The sequence below is a fragment of the Primulina eburnea genome, chromosome 5, assembly GCF_022965805.1.
Source record: "Primulina eburnea isolate SZY01 chromosome 5, ASM2296580v1, whole genome shotgun sequence".
Lineage (NCBI taxonomy): Eukaryota > Viridiplantae > Streptophyta > Magnoliopsida > Lamiales > Gesneriaceae > Primulina > Primulina eburnea.
Genome location: NC_133105.1, coordinates 10,516,331 through 10,540,632, shown reverse-complemented (window position 1 = coordinate 10,540,632; position 24,302 = coordinate 10,516,331).

Below are 24,302 nucleotides of genomic sequence, written 5' to 3'. Positions count from 1 at the left end.
TTTTTGTAAGGCTAGGGTTCGGTTATGGTGGCTAGGAAAGAGAGAGCTATGTGCTGAAACTGGGGCGTGTTCAAGGGTCCTAAGAGAGGTTAGTCAAGGTCCTAGGATGATCGCATGAGGGCTGGTTTGGAAGCGAGGGAGGAACCACGCTTTGGAGGGAGCGCACATGGCTTCTTGTCACGGCTTGAGGTCTGCAGCTTCTAGGCTGTTTAGGTTATGTCCTGTAGGGTCACTAGGGTTCGGTCATGGTCCCAAGGGGGTTGGTTAGGGTCTGGACGGGTTGGCTAAGGGCTAGGGTCGAAGGTTACATGTCAGTACAAACTAGGGTTTTCGAAAATATGGGCTAAAATTCAGTAGCTAATCTAGGCTTAATCGAGGGTCTTAATTGGATTGGTTTGGGATGAAAAAGGGTTAATTAGGTGTTAATAAGTCATGGTTCAAGTTTGGTTATGTTTCGAGTCAATACGAGTCAAAATCGTGATGTACGTCTAAGTTTAAATACGAATTGAGAAATTAGTCAAGAAGATTAATTTTACGTCGAAAAAATATTTAGTGCATTTTAAGGTGTCATGTAAAGTTTGGATGGATTTGGTTCGTCGTTTCAAGGTCTAAGGATAAATTGGGAATGTTAGGGTTTCAGGGGTAAAACGATCATTTTACCCCTGAAAAATGTTAGACGTCCTGACAATGCCTTGAATACTGTAATATATGTTAAAATGTTTATTTAATTTTTTTTTGGAATTTTATGATGAAACGTTAATGCTAAAAGGCAATTTCCATGCTTGGTTTAAAAGAAAAATGACTTATATGTGCATTAATTTTTATAAGTGATGACAATATGAAAAGTTGAAGGAGGTGAATTGATTGTGACTAATACGATGATACAATAATATATAAGGCCAAGGCTCAGTTAACATGTGATAGTGTCGCTGATGTCCCCGCCGCCCCGGTACCGTGGTAATAATTAGATGGATCCATCGATCTACAGCTAATACGAAAGTCACAATTGCGGATCTGAATTCAATAAAAAAAGAAACGTATGTGTACATGATGAAAAAAAGTATACAATAATAGGAAAATTGTTTATGTTTATGCATATTCGTGAAAAAAGCTATTTTCTTAAAATTATTTTCACTGTTGCTTGTGAATATATATGTATTACTTGCTATGATGATTAAGGTAATTGACTCACTAGGTGTGATCGATGCAGGTGAGCATGATATTGATGGAGGTCTTGATGGTTGAACTAGCTGGATTGAAGATGCACACAACCCGATGACCATCACTAGTTTTCCGCAAAGGAAAATTATGTTTAAGATTTAAGCTACTTCAAAGATTTTATGACTTATGATGCTTTTGAGAGGTTTTGAGAGGATGTTAAAGTTAAGTTTATTTTTGAAATAATGTTAGCTTAGGGTTGGTTGACGTTTACGATTTTATGTTTCAAATACGTTCATTTGGATTTTAAAATAATAGTTGGTGGGTTTATTTTAAAGGGTGCAAAAGTAATTTAAAATATATTTATGTATATTTCATCCTAGAGTAGTAAGAAAAAAATTCGAGTACATTTTAAAGAAAAATGAGTTATGGACGTTTCAGTTTGTATCAAAGCCGAAATCTCCTAATACGGTGTGGTTCAGAGACAAACCAAACGGAAGCTGGTAGGCATGTGAGGATCTGGGCCGAAGAGTGCAGGGGGTGATCGTCAGTGTCATGAGGGTGCACGGAGAATGAGCGGCTCCTGGCAGGCTTCTAGGTGAAGGAACATGAATGAACCGATCTTACACCGGAATGAGAGGGATTACAAAACTGTTCAGATATGGAACTGTGCAGTTGAGGAGTGTTTAAAAGATTTGATAGGTACTACTCATATCATGAAGGTGCATCTAATTTTTGGTAGCTCATCACAAAAGAACTTCAAAGTTAAGCATTCTTGACTTGGGCCAATTCTGGGTTAGGTGACCCCCTAGGAAGTTCCTTAGGGTGCGTATGAGTGAGGACATAAGCGCGTTGGAAAGACTCGTCTTGGTATAGTGGGGAAAGTCGTCAAATAAGGGGCGTTACAGTTGGTATCAGAGCAATGTTCCTGCAATGGTTTGTGCTACAGCCAGTTCCGGAAAGCTCAGTCGTCAAGCCTCAAGTCTATAAGTTTAATTGCTTTACTTGATTCTTATGATGGTACATGCATGTTTACAATGGTTTATATGTTTAAGCTACATGTTTAAAAGCTTTTTGAAATTGATATATATGCTTAAAGTTGCTCAAAAAGATATTATTATATGCTACATGGTTAGAATCTTTGATTTAAACGCATGTTGGTTACGTTTAGAACTTGGAAAATGTTCAAATATAATGCCTCATAGACGTGCACTTAGTACCGATAGGGAAGCTGATCAGACTAATGAGGATCGTCGAGGGAATGCACCCCCTACCTTATTAAGGGATACTGCTACTCGTGTTCTAGAGGGCATGTCACATTTTTTTGAGCAGCATGCTCCAAGGCTACATCACGACATGTACGATCAGTTCCAGAGGCTGGGTACGAAGGAATTTCTGGCACCACCAACCCGTTTGCTATTGAGGGTTGGATTTGATCTCTTGAGGTGCATTTCTGTTATCTGGATATAGGAGATGCTGATCGGGTTAGGTATGCTATGTATATGCTGCGAGAAGATGATTCTATTTGGTGGGAAGGAGCTGAGCATGGAGTTGATCTAGCCACCCTCACTTGGGTGCAATTCAAGAACATTTTCTACGATAAGTATTTTACTGTTGACGTCCGAGGATACTTGAAGAGGGAACTTATGACTCTCTGTCAGGGAGACACGACTGTGGCTGAGTTTGTTAGGAGATTTGATAGGGGTTGCCACTTTGTACCCCTTATTTATAAGGATGCTACAGTGAAATTAAGGCACTTTATGGATGGCCTTCGACCTACCATACGTTGTGATGTGATAATGATACGATGGGAGGACTATGGAGCTGCCACTGCATGTGCATTCCAAGCTGAGCAAGCCTTGAAAGATATTGATTTTGAGATACAGTGCAAGAGGCAGCAGCACCAGCAGAGCTCTCAGCCAGTCAATATGTAATTTACGGGACCTCTGAAAACTCCAGGGCAACAAAAGCGCCAAGGATAATGGAAGAAGCCGGGGTAATAGAAGCCACCATAGCCTAGAGCAGCAAAACCTGAAGAGAGGCCATTATGCAAAGAATGCAATTGCTTACACTATGACAAGTGCATGTGGGGATCATATAGGTGCTTCATATGCAAGGAATATGGACATAAAGCCGTTGATTGCCCAAAGAAAAAAGGAACTGTGGGCAGAGCTTATGTCATGCATCTTGAAGAAGCTGAGGAAGCGCCAGACACAACTCTAATGTTGGATAATGAAATGTTAAATTGGTTATGAGAATTAATTTGGATAATGAAGAACCTTGAAAATATTAGGTTGCATGCTCTACTATGATTGGATTCAAGGTTTGACATAGAAAATTATAGAAATTGACCATGAAATATAAGCCTTAATAATGTAAAGGAATGAACTGAACCAAAATATAAATTTTAAGGCTTAAAATGGGAAAAATCGAGATTTATGGGGTATTTTTGGCATAATTTGAAATCTTCTGGACCAAAGTACAAAACCCAAAAAGTTTACGGGCTAAATCACATAGGGCCTGAGATTTCAAGGGTCAAACAAAATTCTCGAGAGTCCAAGGACTGAAACCGAGTAGGGAAGAAAATTCTAGGGGAAATCTGGAATTTTTAAAAATTCAGGAACTAAATTGTAATTTTTGAAAAACTTAAGGACTAAAATGGAGAGAATTCGAAACTTTAAGGGGTATGAATGCAATTTTCGAAAATTAATTGGGAAACAATGTGCAATTTCGAGAAAATAATGATAGAAATTCCTTGAGCTTCAACATGAATAGATTTGATGGTATATTTGTCGCAGAAAGGATATTCATTTTAGGTGTAGCTACCTACGCATTGCTAGATTCAGGAGCTACACACTCATTCATATCCGAGACATTCGTCGAGCGATTAAAGATTATACCCGAGGATATGGGATTGGGCTTCAAAGTTTCTATTCTTTCTGGTGACCAAATGGACACTTTGAGCATCGTGAAGAATCTAGAGCTTCGTTTTCAAAAGGATGTGGTTAGAGCAGACCTTATCGTACTCCCAATCCTGAATTTGACATCATTCTTAGCATAGATTGGCTATCATTGAATGGAGTTTCAATATATTTTTGGCAAAGGTCAGTGTTTATTTGACGTCTCAGCACGGAATCTTTTATCTTTGAGGCAGCAAGGAACAAGCAAATGCCGCACATCATCTTCTACATTTGTGCGAGGAAAATTATTAAGCGAGGCTACCAAGCTTTTCTAGCATGTGTTTACTTCAGCACATGTTCCTCTGAGTCAGAACCTAGAGGATGTTGATGTCGTCGGAGACTTTCGTAGCATTTTTCCTAAGGACAGTTCTGGTATTCCGCTGGACCGAGAGGTGGAATTTCCTACTGAGTTGATGTCGGGCACTGTGCCAATTTCTAAGACACTCTATTGTCTAGAATCCGTCGAAATAAAAGAGCTAAAGGATCAAATTCAAGAATTGTTGGACAAGGATTTTATTCGCCCTAGTTGTTCTCCGTGGGCGCACCAGTATTATTTGTGAAGAAAAAGGATGGTAGTATGCGACTCTATATTGATAATCGAGGGCTGAATAGAGTCACCATCAAGAATAAGTATACCTTACCTAGAATCAAAGACTTATTTGATCAATTGCATGGAGCATCGATTCTCTCGAAGATTGATCTTCGTTTGGGATGCCATCAGCTGAAGGTAAAGGAGTCTGATGTTCATAATACGACTCGATATGTGCACTATGAGTTTATGTTCATGCCATTTTGGTTGACCAATGCGCCAACGATCTTCATGGATCGTGTGAATTGCATATTACTATCGTATCTAGATCCATTCGTCATAGTCTTCATTGATGACATTCTGATTGACTCGAAGAGCCGAGAGGAGCATAGTCTACACTTGAGAACGACGCTACAAATATTGCCAGATAGAAAGTTATTTGTTAAGTTCAGCAAGTATGAGTTTTGTCTCGAAAGAGTTACGTTATTAGGCCACATCATTTCTAAAGATGGAGTTGAGGTTGATCCAAGAAAGGTCAAGGCAGTTAGAGAGTGGCCAGTACCAAAGAGCGCAACCGAGATCCGTAGTTTCTTGGATCTAGGTTGGCTACTACCGAAAGTTCATTCAAGGTTTCTCTACTATCGCGGTACCCTTGACCGCTTTGACGAAGAAGAATGCAAAATTTATTTGGGAAACCGAATGTCAGGAGGGTTTTGAGAAGCTGAAACGAGCCTTGACTTCAGCGTCAGTTTTGTCGATGTCATGGGGGCAAGGAGAGTATGTTCTTTATACGGATGCTTCGAATCTTGGTTTAGGCGTAGTTCTGATGCAAAATGGCCGAGTTATAGCTTCTGCATCTAGACAGTTGAAGCTTCATGAGAAGAATCACCCGACTCATGATCTCGAGCTTGCAGCGGTAGTATTTGCATTGAAGATTTGGAGACATTACTTATATGGGGAGAAGTGCAATATTTCCACCGACCATAAGAGTTTGAAGTGCTTCTTCACCCAAAAGGAGCTGAACATGTGGCAACGAAGATGGCTAGAATTGGTGAAAAACTACGACTATGATATTAGCTATCATCCAGGAAAAGCTAATGTAATAGCAGACGCTTTGAGTAGAAAGACATTAGTCATTGCGCAATTGCCAGTTTAAAGATCATTGCAAGTGGAGATTCAGCGATTCGAGCTTGCAGTGCTAGGGGCAAGGCCCCCAATCTTGCTATTATAATAGTTCAGTCAACTTTGAGAGAGAATTCGAGAAGGTCAGTCTTCTGATGAGAAGTTACAAAAATGGAGACTGAGAAATGAGGCTAAGGGTCGGAAGCTATATTCTGAGGAGGATGACATAGCTTGATATCAAGATCGACAATGGGTTCCTAGTGGCGATTCACTAAGATAGGTTATTATGAAGGAATCTCACAATACTCCGTACTTCATTAATCCTGGAAGCACGAAGATGTACAAGAATCTGCAGTAATTGTATTGGTGGTCGGGCATGAAGCAAGACATATTTTGTTTTGTGTCCGAGTGTTTGACATGCCAGAAAGTTAAGGCTGAACATTAGAGGTCAGTCGGAAAGCTTAAGTCATTCCCTATTCCCGAGTGGAAATAGGAAAATATTACCATGGGTTTTGTAGTGGGATTGCCAAAGACTATCAAGAGGTTCATTTGGGCGATAGTTGATCGTCTTACGAAATCAGCGCACTTTCTACCTATCAAGACGACATTCTCCATGACAGTATGCAGAGCTGTATATTCGGGAGATAATTTGAGTGCATGAGATTCGAGTGTCCATTGTTTCTGACCGAGATCCGAGGTTCACATCGTCTTTCTGAAAGAGTCTACATGCAGCGATGGATACAAAGTTGTTATTCAGTACAACATTCCATCCTCAAACCGATGGGCAGTCCGAAAGAGTGATTCAAAATTTGGAGGATCTACTCTGAGCTTGTGTGATTGATTTCCAAGGAATTTGGAAACCGAAATTACCTCTAGCGGAGTTCACCTATAACAATAGCTACCAATCCTCTATAAGAATGGCTCCATACGAGGCACTTTATTGAAAAAATGTAGATCACCTATACATTGGGACGAGGTTGGTGAAAGACGAGAATTTAGTTCGGACTTGATCAAGAAAATAGCGTAGCTAGTTGTCAAAATCCGAGATAGGATGAAGACTGTGCAAAACCGACAAAACAACTACGACGATAAACGACGAAGAGAACTAGAGTCTGCAGTAGGTGACCAAGTATTTGTAAAAGTAGCACTTATGAAGGGTGTTGTGAGATTCGGCAAGAAATACAAACTCAGTCTAAAGTTCATAGGACCATTTGGGATTTTGGAGAAGATTGGAACATTAGCCTGTAGAGTGGCATTGCAACCGACGCTAGCCGGAGTACATAATGTGTTCCATATCTCGATGCTGCGAAAGTACATGTCAAATCCTTCACATGTACTAAATTACGAATCTCTATAGTTGACTCCGAAAATGTCATATGAGAAAAGACCTATACAAATTCTGGATAGGTGAGAAAGAAGACTCTGAAAAAATGTTATACAAATGGTTAAGGTCAAGTGGCTAAATCACTCGGAGGAAGAAGCTACTTGGGAAACCGAGAGGGACATGAGGAGTCGCTACCTGGAGTTATTCAGTAAGTTTTTATTTCGAGGATGAAATTTCATTTAAGGGATGGAGAATTTGTAAGGTCCAAAATACGACGACATAATCCAATTGCATGCAAATCTAGAAAAAATAGAAAATGACTAATTAGATTGTTTTAATTGCTTGAATTAAATATGGTGTGCATGTTTAGATATGTAGTTTTATATTAGAATGCATAAAAGTATGTTTTTAAAGGTTATTCGAGACGATCGAGGAACGGATACCGGGGACCATATGAGGGAAAATGTGAGAACCCGAATTTCCAGCAAAAGCATTTCAGTAAGCAATGCAAAATTTCCAGTAGAAGATAATATTCAGAAGCTGGTATTTTTCCAGCAGACATGTATTTTCCAGCAGCAACAGTAGAAGAACGAAAAATCAGCAGCAGCAGAAGAGCGAGAAAGAAGCAGCAGTCAGTTACTGATTCAGCTCAGACTTGTAACTGAAGCATTAACAGGGAATAAAGGCTGTTAATGTCAGATTATGGCCATTAATTGGAAGCGTAACAGTCAGATTGTGGCCTATAAATAACACCCTCAAGTCTCTGAAATGGGTTACACAAGCTTTGAGATTATCACTTAAATTTCGAGTTAAGAAAGAGTGCCTTTGTCAAGCAGCAAAATCCAGTAGCGAGAACAGCCAAATTCCAGTAGAATTCAACCGAAACTTTAAGCAAATTACGGTAAGTGGGCTTATATATAAATAACTTGAAATCCGTTTGATAATTCTGTTTTAAAGTCTGTTTCTGTATGTTAATTCTGACATATGTTTTGAAGCACTGAAACTCCCTAGTGAACTAATGGTAGGAATATATATTCTGAACATTTCTGAATTCTGATTCTGATTCTGGCCTCACCCCTTAGAGGAGAGAACATATAGGGGACTGATATCAGTTTAACCATGAAATTCACTAACGTGTTCAGTGCTTACTAATTCTGATTTCTGTTCTGAAACCTGCAAAGTCTGAATTCTGATTTCTGTCATGAAATACGAGTTTCTGTATACTATTGTATTACTGTTTCTGTTGAAAACGATTTCGAAAACTGGGAGTTAATCCCGCCCCTGCTTACTGAGTGACAATCATATCACTCACCCACCAAACCCATCTCAGATAAGAGTACTGAAGAGATGTTAGAAGAAGAAGAGCAGATCCAGTTCTGGGGCTGGTGAAGAAGACTGTTGTTCTCAGTTTATGTTTATTTTTATTCCGCTGCATCTGTTAAGATACTGTAATATTTGGTTTTACATTTCCGCTGTAAAACATCAGCATTCGAGTTGTAACAGACAATTGATTTATTTCGTATTATGAATAAAAGACTGGTTTATGAGATTCTGTACTTCTGAGGCTTGTTGTTTTCGAATGTAATATTTGAGAGCAACGCCGGTGTCAACCAACCCCCGTCCGGGGCGTGACATTGAAGTGGTATCAGAGCCAGGTTTCATAATCTGGGGAGGAGGAACTAGAAATAATAAATTCTTATAGACTTCTGAGAATAAGTTCTGAAGGTTACTGAAATAGACTACTGAAAATAAGCTACTGTAATAGACTACTGAAACGAGTTTAAAAAAAAAAAAAAAAATTTCAGTAGGCTAAAACCAGTAGACGAAAAACAGTAGGATAAGACCAGTAGTCTGAAACCAGAACCAGTAGAAGGAAACCAGTAAGATCTGAATGCAGAAGACTGAGTCAGTAGACTCGGAATGCAGCAGACAATGCTGGAAAAGCAGCAGACTGCTTGCAGTAGCATCAGAATTGCAGTAGCAAGTGAATTCCAGTAGGCGCATGCAGTAGACTTCGCAAAATGGCATAGAAGTTGAGGTGTTTTTCGCGCAAACTTCAAACGGCCATAACTTTTGATCCAGGAGGAATTTTTACCATTAAAAGTAGGCGTTGGAAAGCTCTCGACGAGGAGAACCTAATCTAGAACGATTCATCGTTCTAGCACCATCGACGAAGCCCAAAATCCATCGTTTAGATAGTGATATCATCATTTCCGTAAAATTTTCCAAAATTTTGAAGCTTTGAGGAATTTTCATTTCCAAATGGCTAAGTATTTTTGCACCAAACTTGGTATCATTCATATTCTTGATGTGAAAGATTTTTAATAAATTTTTCACGCCATTCTGAGACCGAAAATTTTTGAGCTATTTTCTGCTATTGAATGTTATAGGCTTACTGATTCTATTCATTCCAGTACTTGTCTATAACTTAATCCATATCCTTGATATCAATTCTGAACCTTTACCCTCATGTTTTGGATGTAGGATATGGCTGACGAAAGTAGCTACGTTAAGAACTTAGAGAGGAAGCTAGAGAAACTAAAGTGGCATAACTACTGCCTAAAGCTGGACAAGGACGAGTTAGAGCGTCGAGCAGAACACTTGGAGGGTGATGTTCAACGTTATGCTCACTATCTGCATGAAGCAAAGAGAGGAATAGGAAGACTCAAGAGGAGTTTGAAATATCCCAAGAGACTGTGGCAGAATTCATCGAGTTACGTGATACACTGCTTGAGAAGATCCAAATACTCAAGGATCAGAATCACCAACTCGTGCACAGCATAATCAGTATAGTGAGCAGACTGATGCTCAAATTCAGGAGTTGCAGAGTACTGTTGAAGTTCTTAGCGACCAGAATGCAGTTCTACATGGTCATATTGAGCATCTACAAGCAGTAATAGCCAACCAAGATGAACCTGAAGAAGAACCAGAAGAGGAAGAAGAAGAAGTTGAAGAGGATCTTATGGATTTAGATTTGGGAGAAGTGATAGATTAGAATACCAGTAGTAGTAGTTGTAATAACACTTGTCCCACTTGCCTTTCTGTTTTCATTTCGAAATTCAATTGTAATTGCACTTTCTTGGGAAATCAATAAAAGTTATTTTTATCCATTGCTTTCATATTTAAAAATTCAAGCAATTACTCAATCATTTTGTTTCTTTTCTTGAGTCCATATTCTGCCATCAACCTTAGAACTTTCGTATTTGTAGGAAATGGACGGAAGACCAGTAAGGAACAATCGCAACCCCCGTTATGGAAACCGCAACAATCGCAATGACGACCGTAACAATGAGAATGAACAACAACAACAACAACAACAACAGCCACCAGCCGTTGGCCTCAGCCAAGTGGATTTAATGGCGATAGCCATGATTGTGGCAACCACGTTACAAGGGTTGGTGAACCCCAATGCTAACCAGCCACCACCACCACCTCCAGCTCAAAATGGGACTAAGCAACATTATGAGGCTCTCCGAAGAGCAAGAGTCCCTAACTTCGATGGAAGCACCGATCCAGAGGTCGGACAGAATTGGATGAAAGAGGTGGAAAATCATCTTCGACTACTTGAGGTTCCCCAAAGGGTCAGAGTAGAGGTGATTACACCCTTCCTTGTGGATAAAGCTGCCAAATGGTGGGAAGGAGTCTCACCAGCTATGATAGAGACAGGACCTATCACTTGGCAAAGGTTCCGAGATGCATTCCTGAGGCAGTACTTTCCAACAGCAGTTCGAGTGCAAAAGCTGTCAGAATTTGAAAGCTTGGTTCAAGAACCAAACATGACAGTGGTGGAGTATTCATCCCAGTTCCACTCATTGGGAACTTACTCTCCAACCATAATGGGAGACGAGGCCTTGAAGATGCATCGCTTCAAGAAGGGATTGAACAGCCGTATTCAATCTGCCCTTGCCGTTATCGAGCCCAATAGTTTTGATGAATTGATGGGAGCCGCCATCAGGGCTGAGAATGACATCAAGAGGCGTGAAGGCGAGAACAAACTCAAACGTCCTCAGCCAAGCCAGTATCAATCGGGCCAGCAATTCAAGAGGCCTAGGTTTTCGAGCAACCAATTTACCAGTACTCCATCCAAAGGAACCACTTCTTCTCAATCAAACAAAGAAGGAGTCAAGTGCCAAACTTGCGGATTCACACACACTGGTGAATGTCGTAGGAATTCTGGAGCTTGTTTCCGTTGTGGAAAGATGGACCATCGCATTGCTCAATGTCATCTTCCAGATCCAAGGAACGACCAGCAGGAGGAACACCTCCAAACAAGACTAGGGAGAACAAGCCAAATGCTCGAGTCTATGCTATCACTCAAGAAGAGGCGGACAACTCAAATGATGTCGTAGCCGGTACCATTCTGATCAATAATATACCTGCCTATGTGTTATTTGATTGTGGTGCTACGCATTCATTCATGTCTAAAAGATTTGCCAAAAGGTTAGGAGCTAAACCTGATAACTTAGAAGAACCATATAGAGTAGCCACTCCTGCAAATCGAATTTTAGAAACTCGCACTCTATATCGGGATATTAATGTTCTCATAGAAGATCAGAAATTCAAGGCAAACCTGATTCAACTAAACATGGTGGAATTCGACGTAATTCTTGGAATGGATTGGTTAGCCAAGAATCATGCCTTAGTGGACTGTCATGGAAAGACGGTAACCATCCAAGCTCCACACCAAGAGAAAATTTTATTCCATGGCAAGACCAAAGAGCGAAAGACTCTTCTTTCTGCTTCTCAAACTTGGAAAGCCATGAAAAGTGGAGAAGAAGTTTACCTAGCTATGTTAAGCGAGGTAAAGAAAGAAACTGCACTTACGCTAGAAGAGATTCCAGTTGTACAGAGAATTCCCGGATGTCTTTCCTGAAGAACTCCCGGGCGAACTTCCCGATCGCGAAGTGGAATTTGAGATTAACTTAGTGCCCAATGTTACACCAATCTCAAAAGCACCATACCGAATGGCCCCAGCAGAGTTGAAAGAACTCAAAGAGCAACTTCAAGAGTTGTTGGATAAGAAGCAGATTCGACCAAGCGCGTCTCCGTGGGGAGCTCCTGTCCTATTTGTAAAAAGAAGGACGGAAGCATGAGGATGTGTATCGACTACCGAGAGCTGAACAAGATCACAATCAAAAACAAGTATCCGCTTCCAAGGATAGATGACTTGTTTGACCAACTCAAAGGAGCTTCAGTCTTTTCCAAGCTCGACTTAAGGTCAGGCTATCACCAACTCAAGGTCAAGACAGACGACATTCCGAAGACAGCCTTTAGAACAAGGTATGGACACTATGAGTTCACAGTGATGCCGTTTGGATTAACAAACGCTCCGGCAGTATTCATGGATCTCATGAACAGAGTGTTTAAACCATTTCTAGACAAGTTTGTTGTGGTATTCATCGACGATATTCTAGTATATTCGTCAAGTGAAGAAGACCACAAAGAACATCTTCATCTCACCCTACAGAAGTTGAGAGAAAAGGAACTATACGCCAAGTTCAAGAAATGCGAATTCTGGCTAGAGAGTGTCGCATTCTTGGGACACATAATATCAGCAGCAGGAGTATCTGTGGACCCTAAGAAAGTGGAGGCAATTTCGGATTGGCCTAGACCAAAGAATGTGACAGAGGTACGAAGCTTCTTGGGACTAGCAGGCTATTACCGAAAATTTGTTGAAGGATTTTCCTCAATAGCCATACCTCTCACCAAGCTCACACAGAAGAACTCTAAGTTTCAATGGAGTGAAAAATGTGAGCAAAGCTTCGAGACTTTGAAGAAGAAGCTTACATCCACACCAGTGCTAGTATTACCTATGGAAGGTAAGGACTACACCGTCTACAGTGATGCATCCAAAGAAGGTTTAGGATGTGTGCTCATGCAAGAGGGAAGGGTGATTGCATACGCGTCAAGACAATTGAAGCCGTATGAACAGAATTACCCAACACATGACCTTGAATTAGCTGCAGTGGTGTTCGCACTAAAGATTTGGAGACACTATCTTTATGGAGCCAAGTGTGAGATTTTCACCGATCACCAAAGTCTCAAATATTTGTTCACTCAAAAGGAACTAAATATGAGACAAAGACGATGGATCGAACTCATGAAGGATTACGACTTGACAATAAGCTACCATCCAGGCAAAGCCAACAAAGTAGCAGATGCTTTAAGTCGAAAGAATATGAGTAAGGTGATCCTGGCATCACTTTCAGCACAACCATGTCTTCGAGAGACAATCAAGATGAGTCAAGATAGAGACCCCGCTTTGGTGAAACTAAAAGAGCAAGTTAAAGAAGGGAAATCACCAGATTTCGAGACGGATAACAAAGGAACCTTGTGGATGAAAGGACGATTGTGCGTACCAGACATCGATAATCTTCCACAAGAAGTAATGTCTAAGGCACATAAGTCGAAATTTTCAGTCCATCCGGGCAGTACCAAGATGTACAGAGATTTGAAGAAAAATTTTTGGTGGAGTGGAATGAAGAAAGACGTGGCACTATTTGTTTCCAAGTGTCACGTGTGCCAGCAAGTCAAGGCAGAGCACCAAAGACCTGGTGGACTTCTTCAACCATTAGAAATCCCAGAATGGAAATGGGAACATATTTCCATGGATTTTGTAGTTGGTTTACCAAAGTCGAGACAAAGTCATGACGGAATATGGGTAATCGTGGATAGACTCACAAAATCTGCACATTTCTTACCTGTCCGCATGAATTATAGTTTGGACAAGCTAGCCACATTGTACATGAATGAGATCGTACGATTGCATGGAGTTCCAGCTAGCATACTGTCGGACAGAGTTCCGAGGTTTACATCCCGCTTTTGGAAGAGCTTTCAACAAGCTATGGGGACCAAAATTACTCTTAGCACGGCCTATCATCCTCAGACCGATGGCCAAACAGAGCGGACAATTCAAACTCTAGAAGATATGCTGAGAGCATGTGCCTTGGACTTCAGTGGTAATTGGAGCGAACATCTGCCCTTAATTGAGTTCGCATACAACAATAGTTATCACAGCAGCATTGGAATGGCACCATACGAAGCTTTGTATGGACGAAAATGTCGATCACCACTGTATTGGGATGAAGTAGGGGAAAAATCCATCGTCGGACCCGAACTGATCCAAGAAACAGTGGATAAAGTTGCTGTGATCAAGGAGAGACTAAAATCTGCACAAGATCGACAGAAAAAGCTGGGCGGACATGAAAAGAAGGCCCGTGGAATTTGAAGCTGGAGAGAAGGCATATGTGAAAGTGTCACCCATTAAGGGTGTAATCCGATTCAACAAGGCTGGGAAACTAAATCCCAGATACGTCGGACCATTTGAAATTCTTGAGAAAGTGGGAACACTTGCTTATAGATTAGCACTTCCAACCGACATGTCAAGAATTCACAATGTATTCCATGTATCGCAGCTGAGGAGATATATTCCTGATCCAAGTCACATACTGGAAGCTGGACCACTTCTGGTTGAGAGCAATCTAAATGAAGAGCTGAAGTATGAAGAAATTCCGATTCGAATTGTGGATAGCAAAGACCAAGTACTGAGGCGACGAACTATTCCATATGTCAAGGTACAATGGTCCAACCACACCGAAAGAGAAGCTACTTGGGAGTTGGAAGAAAAGATGCGAACACAATATCCCTATCTCTTTGAAGATCAAGTATAGCCAAGTTTCGAGGACGAAACTTTTCATAAGGAGGGAGGGATGTGAGAACCCGAATTTCCAGCAAAAGCATTTCAGTAAGCAATGCAAAATTTCCAGCAGAAGATAATATTCAGAAGCTGGTATTTTTCCAGCAGACATGTATTTTCCAGCAGCAGCAGTAGAAGAACGAAAAATCAGCAGCAGCAGAAGAGCGAGAAAGAAGCAGCAGTCAGTTACTGATTCAGCTCAGACTTGTAACTGAAGCATTAACAGGGAATAAAGGCTGTTAATGTCAGATTATGGCCATTAATTGGAAGCGTAACAGTCAGATTGTGGCCTATAAATAACACCCTCAAGTCTCTGAAATGGGTTACACAAGCTTTGAGAATATCACTTAAATTTCGAGTTAAGAAAGAGTGCCTTTGTCAAGCAGCAAAATCCAGTAGCGAGAACAGCCAAATTCCAGTAGAATTCAACCGAAACTTTAAGCAAATTACGGTAAGTGGGCTTATATATAAATAACTTGAAATCCGTTTGATAATTCTGTTTTAAAGTCTGTTTCTGTATGTTAATTCTGACATATGTTTTGAAGCACTGAAACTCCCTAGTGAACTAATGGTAGGAATATATATTCTGAACATTTCTGAATTCTGATTCTGATTCTGGCCTCACCCCTTAGAGGAGAGAACATATAGGGGACTGATATCAGTTTAACCATGAAATTCACTAACGTGTTCAGTGCTTACTAATTCTGATTTCTGTTCTGAAACCTGCAAAGTCTGAATTCTGATTTCTGTCATGAAATACGAGTTTCTGTATACTATTGTATTACTGTTTCTGTTGAAAACGATTTCGAAAACTGGGAGTTAATCCCGCCCCTGCTTACTGAGTGACAATCATATCACTCACCCACCAAACCCATCTCAGATAAGAGTACTGAAGAGATGTTAGAAGAAGAAGAGCAGATCCAGTTCTGGGGCTGGTGAAGAAGACTGTTGTTCTCAGTTTATGTTTATTTTTATTCCGCTGCATCTGTTAAGATACTGTAATATTTGGTTTTACATTTCCGCTGTAAAACATCAGCATTCGAGTTGTAACAGACAATTGATTTATTTCGTATTATGAATAAAAGACTGGTTTATGAGATTCTGTACTTCTGAGGCTTGTTGTTTTCGAATGTAATATTTGAGAGCAACGCCGGTGTCAACCAACCCCCGTCCCGGGGCGTGACAGAAAATACTTTATTAAATAATTATTTTTAATTGTTTAATATATGCTGTATTTTAAATGGAATGTTCAAAAATGAGGTGTTTTTAAACGCCGAGTCGTATTTTAAACCGGTATTCAATTTTCGATGAAAATATGGACATTTTGATAACTCGACTAATATTTTCACAAAATTTTCTTAATAAAATATTTTAAATATTAAATAACGGGATTAATGGGCCTATTATACTAGGTTAATGAGACTAATCTTGCACCATGTATTTTATAATAAATAATCAAGGCTTCCAAGTCTTTTATTTCCTTCAAACCCACGCCCCCTCACCCTAGAATCCTACCAGGACTCTCTCATCAGCCAAGCAACACACACACACACACACAAAATATGAGAAGGAAACTCATTTTTTTGAAATGAAATTCAGCAAGGGACTCTCTCCATCAACGTCCCTCGCATCGCAAATCGTTTTTCAAGCGTAATAAATTCAAAGGCACGCCTTAATCTTCCTTCAAACATCTTTCATACCATATAGTGTATATGCAATTATCTTTGCATGAAAAATATGATGCACTACTTGTATTTTCGTTTTTATGTCTATACATGCAAAAAACTAGTATTTTCTTTTTTTAAAAATCATGTTAATGGTGCATAGAGGGGATGCCATGGTAGGGACATGAAAAAAGGACCAATTTCACGGCTCAAGGATGGATAGGAACTAGGGGGAGGCCACACGTTTGCCATGGGTTTTTGTAAGGCTAGGGTTCGGTTATGGTGGCTAGGGAAGAGAGGGTCATGTGCTGCAACTAAGACGTGTTCAAGGGTCCTAAGAGAGGCTAGTAAAGGTCCTAGGCTGATCACATTAGGGCTATTTTGGAGGCTAGGGGGAACCACGCTTTGGAGGGAGGCGTGCATGGCTTCTTGTGACCGCTTGAGGGCTGCGCCTTCTAGGATGGTTAGGTTCTGTCCAGTATGGTCCCTAGGGGTTGATCATGGTCCCAAGGGGGTTGGTAATGGTCTAGATAGGTTGGCTAAGGGCTAGGGTCTAAGGTTGCATGGCAATACAAACTAGGGTTTTCGAAAAATAGGGGCTAAAATTTAGTAGATCATCTATGCTTGATCGAAGGTCTTATCTGCCTTGGTTTGGGATGAAAAAGGGTTAGTTAGGTGTTAATAAGTCATGGTTCAAGTTTGGTTAAGTTTTGAGTAAATACGAATCAAAAGATATACGTCTAAGTTTAAATACGAATTGGGAAATTAGTCGATAAGTTTAAGTTTACCTCTAAGAAATACGAATTGAAAAATTAGTCGAGAAGATTAAGTTTACGTCTAAGAAATATTTATGGGTTCATTTTAAGGTTTCATGTTAAGTTTGGATGATTTTTGTCGTCCTTTCAAGGTCTAATGATAAATTGGGAAAGTTAGGGTTTCAGGGACAAACCTGTAATTTTATTCCTGAAAAATGTTTGAGGTCCTAGAAGTGCCTTGAATGTTGTAATATATATTAAAATTTTTATTTTAAATATTTGTTGAATTTTATGATGAAACGTTAATGCTAAAAGACATGTTGCATGCTTGGTTTAAAAGAAAAATGACTTATATATGCATGAATTTTTATAAGTGATGGAAATATGAGAAGTTGAAGGAGATGGACTGATTGTTAGTAATACGATGATACGATGATACGTAAGGGCAAGACTCGGTTGACAGGTGAGATTTTCGCCCTGCTACCCGGTACCGTGTTAATACGTAGATGGATCCATCAACCTACAGCTAATACGATAGTCACAATTGAGGATATGAATTCAATAAAAACTGAAACATATGCACACATGAAGAAAAAGAAAAAGTATACGATTAAAAAAAAATGTTTAAGTTTATGCATATTCATGAAAAGCTTTTTCTTAAAAGTATTTTCACTATTGCTTGTGAATGTATATGTATTACTTGCTATCATGATTAAGGTTTGCTGAGTCAATAGACTCACTAGGTGTGATGGATGCAGGTGAGAATGAAATTGATGGAGGACTTAATGGTTGAAATAGCTGAACTGAATATGCACACAACCCGATGACCGTTGCTAGTTTTCGATAAAAAAAAAATTATTTTTAAGATTTAAATTACTTTAAAGATTTTATGAATTATGATGTTTTTGAGAGGATGTTAGAGTAAGTTTATTTTTGAAATAATGTTAGCTTAGGGTTAGTTGACGTTTACGATTTTATATTTTAAATGCGTGTTTTTGAATTTTCAAATAATAGTTGGTTGGTTTATTTTAAAGGGTGCAAAAGAACTTTAAAATATATTATGTATATTTCAGCCTAGAGTAGTAAAAAAAAGAATTCTATTACATTTTAAAGAAAAACGAGTAGTTGACGTTTCAAAAATATTATATGGAGAGAGAGAAATATTTGAAATGAATAAAAAATTATTCACATTCAATTGTTAGTTCAAATAATTTAAAAAAATCACAATAATAAATTATGAAATCCATATAGTTCTGTAAAAATGTTTAGAAATATCAATAAAAGTCATGGAGTACAAGATTCTGTGAAAATATTTAAAAATATGTGAGATTCTACAAAAGTAAATATAAATATATCAACTCCACAAAAGTCTGTTATTTAAAAAAGTCAGCAAATCTCAACAACAAATACACCCCTCAAATCGGACTTTCAAATTTAGTTCGGAACTCGGTAAGTTTATACCATTAATACAATTAAAATTTTTGCAGAAATATGAGTCATAATTTAACATTACAGTTGAGCATCCTTTAAAATTATATTATAAGATGCAATAGATAGGCCATAATTTATAAAAACTAAATATATGTATTTCGATCGGTACTTTCAAAGGATAAAATGGAGATAAGTCTCTAAATTCAAACATAAATTTTATACCAACTCTCTACACCCAAAAAAAGCTTTGTTTAAACTCTCTAAAATAATAAAAATGACAAAAATACCCTTATATATGTTGATTTCAATGATTGATTTATTGGGCCATAAAATAATATCAGTGCATACGTAAAATGATTTCAAACATAAAAATGTATTATTATAGTGTAATTAAATGTTTGAGAAAGATATTTTTCTCAATTAACATAGATCCGAGCTCAGGTTCGAGATTAATTATTTTCATGATTTATTTCCAAACTTTGGAATATTTAAAACAGGAATATCTAACATTTGTTAGATATCAAGAACAAAGTTGAACTTATCAGATTTCTAAGGTAAACTTATGATTCAAAATAATAAGTTCCTAAAAATAGTACCGGATTCCACTAAAATTTTCGGAAATCTTAAAGAAGTTCAAAAGAAATACAAAATTATGACGATATGTTGTATTGTGTACCACAAAATGTTGAGAAAGTCCTTGAAACATAAGAAGAAATTCTTGGAACATTAAATGAGATTCAAACAAGAATTCAAACTCTTGAACAACAACTAAGTCCTAGTAAAAAGACTTCAGAAATAAGGTTATCATTATCCTTTAGTACTGAACCATTATTACACAAAAGAGAGAAAACCAAAATAATGCTAAAACCTTTACCTGACGAAGAAAAATTGATCAATCTAAATAAAACAATCTCAGAAAAGAAATTATTCTAATGACAACTTTAGAGAGGATTGGTCTTGAGGATCTCCAAGACTTTGCAGAATTTTTTACAATTCTCAAGGTCGTAGATCTAAAGATAAACACAACTGGGGACGAACCACTCACCATAACTTGGTCATCTTCTCATGAACCACCAAGAGAAAGTGTGAGTTCTCATAATAAAAATATGAGAGGATACCAAACATATTTTTATATTGGTGAAGAATCATACTCAGCAAGAACAAGATCAAGGAGAAGTCAAATTCCCTTGCACCAAACAAAATACGAGAAATCGTTTTAGAACTTATACATCTTTATGGGGTTATACTTAACTTTGATTTACTGGACTTCAAAAACAGAGAAGATCTCATAGATGACTGGACATCAGCTATGAGAATCGTAGCAGGAACACTTGATCTTAACAGAGAAGGATTCATTAAACTTTTAGAAATTAGTCTTATGAGATTAGTTAAAATTGTACGGGACATGTCTTCGGTGGAAACTAAAGAGTCGGTCATAGCCGGAGAATTCTTAATGAGATACATTGGAACCAAGACCTCTGGATAGAAATGCCAATAAGAGAATATATCCCTAGCAATCCAGCTACGTTGGCAAGAAGAACATCTTTTCGCAAAGGAAAATTTGTAGAATGGTATCATATGATATCATTACAAAAGAATTACAAACGTTTAAGGGATATTAACAAATGTACTCCTTTGTGTTGTAAGGAAAATGATCTTCCAACGATTATTGGAAATAAACCACAAAACCAGAAATGGAAGAGCTTTAGATCTCATTCTTATGTCAGAAGTGAACGAAGTTATTGGAAACTAAGAACAGTATAGTCAAGAGTAAAGGCCAGATCTTACAAATCTGAGCAAAAGAGTGGACCATCAAGAAGTAGGGCATCGTCTCAAGCATCGAGTACATCTCAAAGCACGGGAAGAACACCAACAAAGAAACCATTATACAAATAAAATTTATCATGCTGACCATGTATATATATTTCAAAAATATCCTTAAATATTCATCTAACACATATAATTTCATAACATGCTCAAATCCCAATATTTTCAAATACAAGGTAGAAAATACGTACTTCCGTGATAGTGCATCGGTCACTATATTTTCCTTACCTTTGTTGTACTTGATTATGTAAGAGAATGTTTCAATGAAAGCTTGCATGCATCTTGTTTAGATTTTGCTGCCCCTTAAGCTAATTTATAGATTCACAGTCCGTATGAAACATGAATTCTATAGACCTCAAGTAGTTTTGTCACGTCTCAAGAGTCCTTACCAAAGGATAGAACTCTTTGTCATAGGTTGGGTAGTTCAATGCTGCTCCATTCAACTTCTCAATAAATTATGCAACGGGTCATCCTCCTTTCATCAAAACTCCTCTAATACCTACATCTGATGCATCACATTCAAGTTCAAAAGTAATATTAAAAAGTTAGACAAAATAAGTAAAGAAGCATTAATTAATTTCTTCTTAATGTTAGTAAAAGTCTTTTCTTCCTCCTTACCACAATGGAATGGGACGTTCTTCTTGATCACTACCGTCATCGGTGTTGCCAACATGCTAAAACATTTTACAAACCTCCTCTAGAAGTTTGCAAGAGCATGAAAGCTTTGAACTTTACCCATAGTAGTAGGCATTGGCCAATATCGAATAACACTTATCTTGTACTCATCCACTTGTATACCTTGTGAACTCACAACAAAATAAAGGAAAACAAGTTTGCTTGCACAAAAATCACACTTCTTGATATTAGCATATAATTTTTCAGCTCTGAGTGTTATTGTTACAAGTTTCAAATGCTCAACATGTTCATCCAAGTTCTTGCTATACGCTAAGATATCATCAAAGTATATCACAACAAACTTCCATATATGTAGACGCAAAATATGATTCACTAATCTTGCTATTATTACAAGCTTCAAATGCTCAACATGTTCATCCAAGTTCTTGTTATACGCTAGGATATCATCAAAGTATATCACAACAAACTTCCCTATATATACACGCAAAATATGATTCATTAATCTCAAAAAAGTGCTAGGCACATTGTAAGTTTAGAAGGCATTAGTAAAAAAGTGCTAGGCACATGAGTAACAAGCCACTCATACAAACCGTAATTAGTTTTAAAAGCAGTTTTTCACTCATCGCCCCTTTCATCCTAATTTGATGGTAGTCACTTTTAAGACCAAATTTACTAAAAATGCTTTTACAATGCAACTAATCTAACATATCATTTAGCCTATGTATGAGGTGCCTATACTTGATGATTATGTTATTAATCACCCTACAATAAATGTACATATGCCATGAACCATCCTTCATAGGAACTAGTAAAACATGTAAAACACAAGGAGATATGGACTCGCGCAAAAACTCTCTATCTAATAGTTCACTTACTTGTTGTTGAAGTTCCTTAGACTATTTTGGGCTTGCTTCTATATGTTGGTTGGTTTGGCAAGGCATTTCCGGGCATCAAATCAATTTGTTTTTCAATTCCTCTCATCAGTGGTATTCCTTATTGTAACTCATAAATACATAATCACAGTCGTGAAAAAGGAAAACAACAATTCTCGGAAGTGATCTAGCCATATCACTTCTGGTTAGATAACCTCTTTATATGTAATTATACAAATGGATTATGTATGTGCAAGATTTGTTTCAACTCACTTTTTTGGGGCCATATAAATATTTTTCTTGGCCTCTATCCTCTTATTTTCTTTTTCCTATTATTTTTCTCTATGCTCATCTCACTCTTTTGTTCACTCTCGGTCATTTATCTTCTTGTTCTTGATTTGATCCTCCAACACTTGCTTTGGATACAATGAAAGAAGTGTTATAGGTTCATTCTTTAGGGTAAAAGAGTACCTATTTTGAACTCATCATGTGTCTCTTCTATCATATTGTCAGGGTCTTTCCAACAAAACACGACAAGCATTCATTGGCACCAAATCACACAACACCTCATCCATGTACTTTTCAATTGGAAAAAACAAAATATAACTTGATTATTAAACTTCACGCTCGCACAATCATTAAACCACTGTATCCTATATGATTGATGATGATTCAATGTAGGCAAACTCAACTTTTCCACCATCTCATAACTAGCCACATTGGTACAACTTCCGTTATCTATCATAAGATTGCAAACCTTCTCATTCAACAAGATCCAAGTATGGAACAAATTTTCCCTTTGGTAATTCTCCTCTTTTTTGAACAGTACACTCATGATACATCTACTTACAAGCATTTCACCTACAACAGCCTAATGTCCCTCATCAGGATCCTCCAACTCGAGCATCTCATTATCATCACCCTCAATATCTTCCTTCTCAATTTTTATTTCAAACCTTGTAACTGCATTAAACGTTAGTAGAAATAATAATAAAAATATTCATCTCTAAAATTCTCACCATCACTCTAAAGAAAATTCACTCACACTCTAGTCTTTCACTCAAGCTTGAAAATTCTCTCGAAGTGTAGGCTTAAGCTTTGTAGCTGTGTATCAAACTTACAAGTTCAAGTTTGTAGACATTTAAAATTGTCTGACTTGGATTGCACAAAAACAAGAAATTTGAAGATCTTCACAATAACTTGATATGTCTCACACTAAAGACAAGAACAAAAATTTCAATGATAAAATATAAGCACTAAAATCGTTGAAGCATTATATTTCACTTTTTTTTTGACAATTCGATCTCCCTTTTTTTATCGATAATATTTTTTTAAAATAATTCAATCCTCTTTTCTTTACTTTTTTTTTTTATTTTTTTTACAATGATGAAAATTGCACGATAATCGCAAGATTCACAAATAAAATAAACGATAGACAAGATTCTTAGCAGAAATCTTGCGACACAAGTAATAAATAAAGAAAAACGACAGAACAAAAAAAATTTGATAATAATAAAAGAGATACTTACTTGAATCAAAAGGAACATAAGCTTTGGTACCAAATTATATGAATTCTTGTATGCATGAAAACAAGCACAACTTGATTCAATCGTATCCTTAATTCAATAAACTAAAATAATTCTTGTATGTTTTTGTCACAATCTTTGAAACATGTTATTTGTGCAATTCACCCATAACTATAAAGTTTCGTAACAAATATTACGATAATAAACAACCGAATTCAAATGAACTTTCAAAGAACTCGACTTTGACAATCCGATTGAAGAATGATTGACAAACGTCAGAAAGATTAAACTTTGATAAGTTTGATTTTTTAAAAAGAACAAAGTCAAAGTTTTTTTTCTGAGAAAAATTCATAAAACCTGGTATAATTATCAATAATTTTGTGTATACATGTTTCTAAAAGCAAAAGATAACAATCTTGATGTTTCCTGGTGAATTAGGACTCTAAAATAGAAAAATAAATCTTTCCTACACATTGTCGCGCACTGCATTTCTTCACGTCAGGCATGGGCGAATGCACGGTTACATGCTAAAGGCATGCTGGTGCATGGGCTTGCTTGCGGTTGCACGCTCTTGGCACGCTGGTGTGGGACGGTTGGGACCAGTTCTGTCCTTGGACCTCTTTTGTGTATTGTGCGTGTGGGTTCTCGCTTGGAACGTGCGGATGCATGGTTGTTGCTGTCTTCTTGGTCCTTTAACACTTGAATGATGTTGCAACGACCTCCAACTTGGTTGTCATGCTCCCAAAATCCTTGTAACCTTGACGAGATGTTTGTAAGTTCTTCTGGGTAGCTCACCATGATT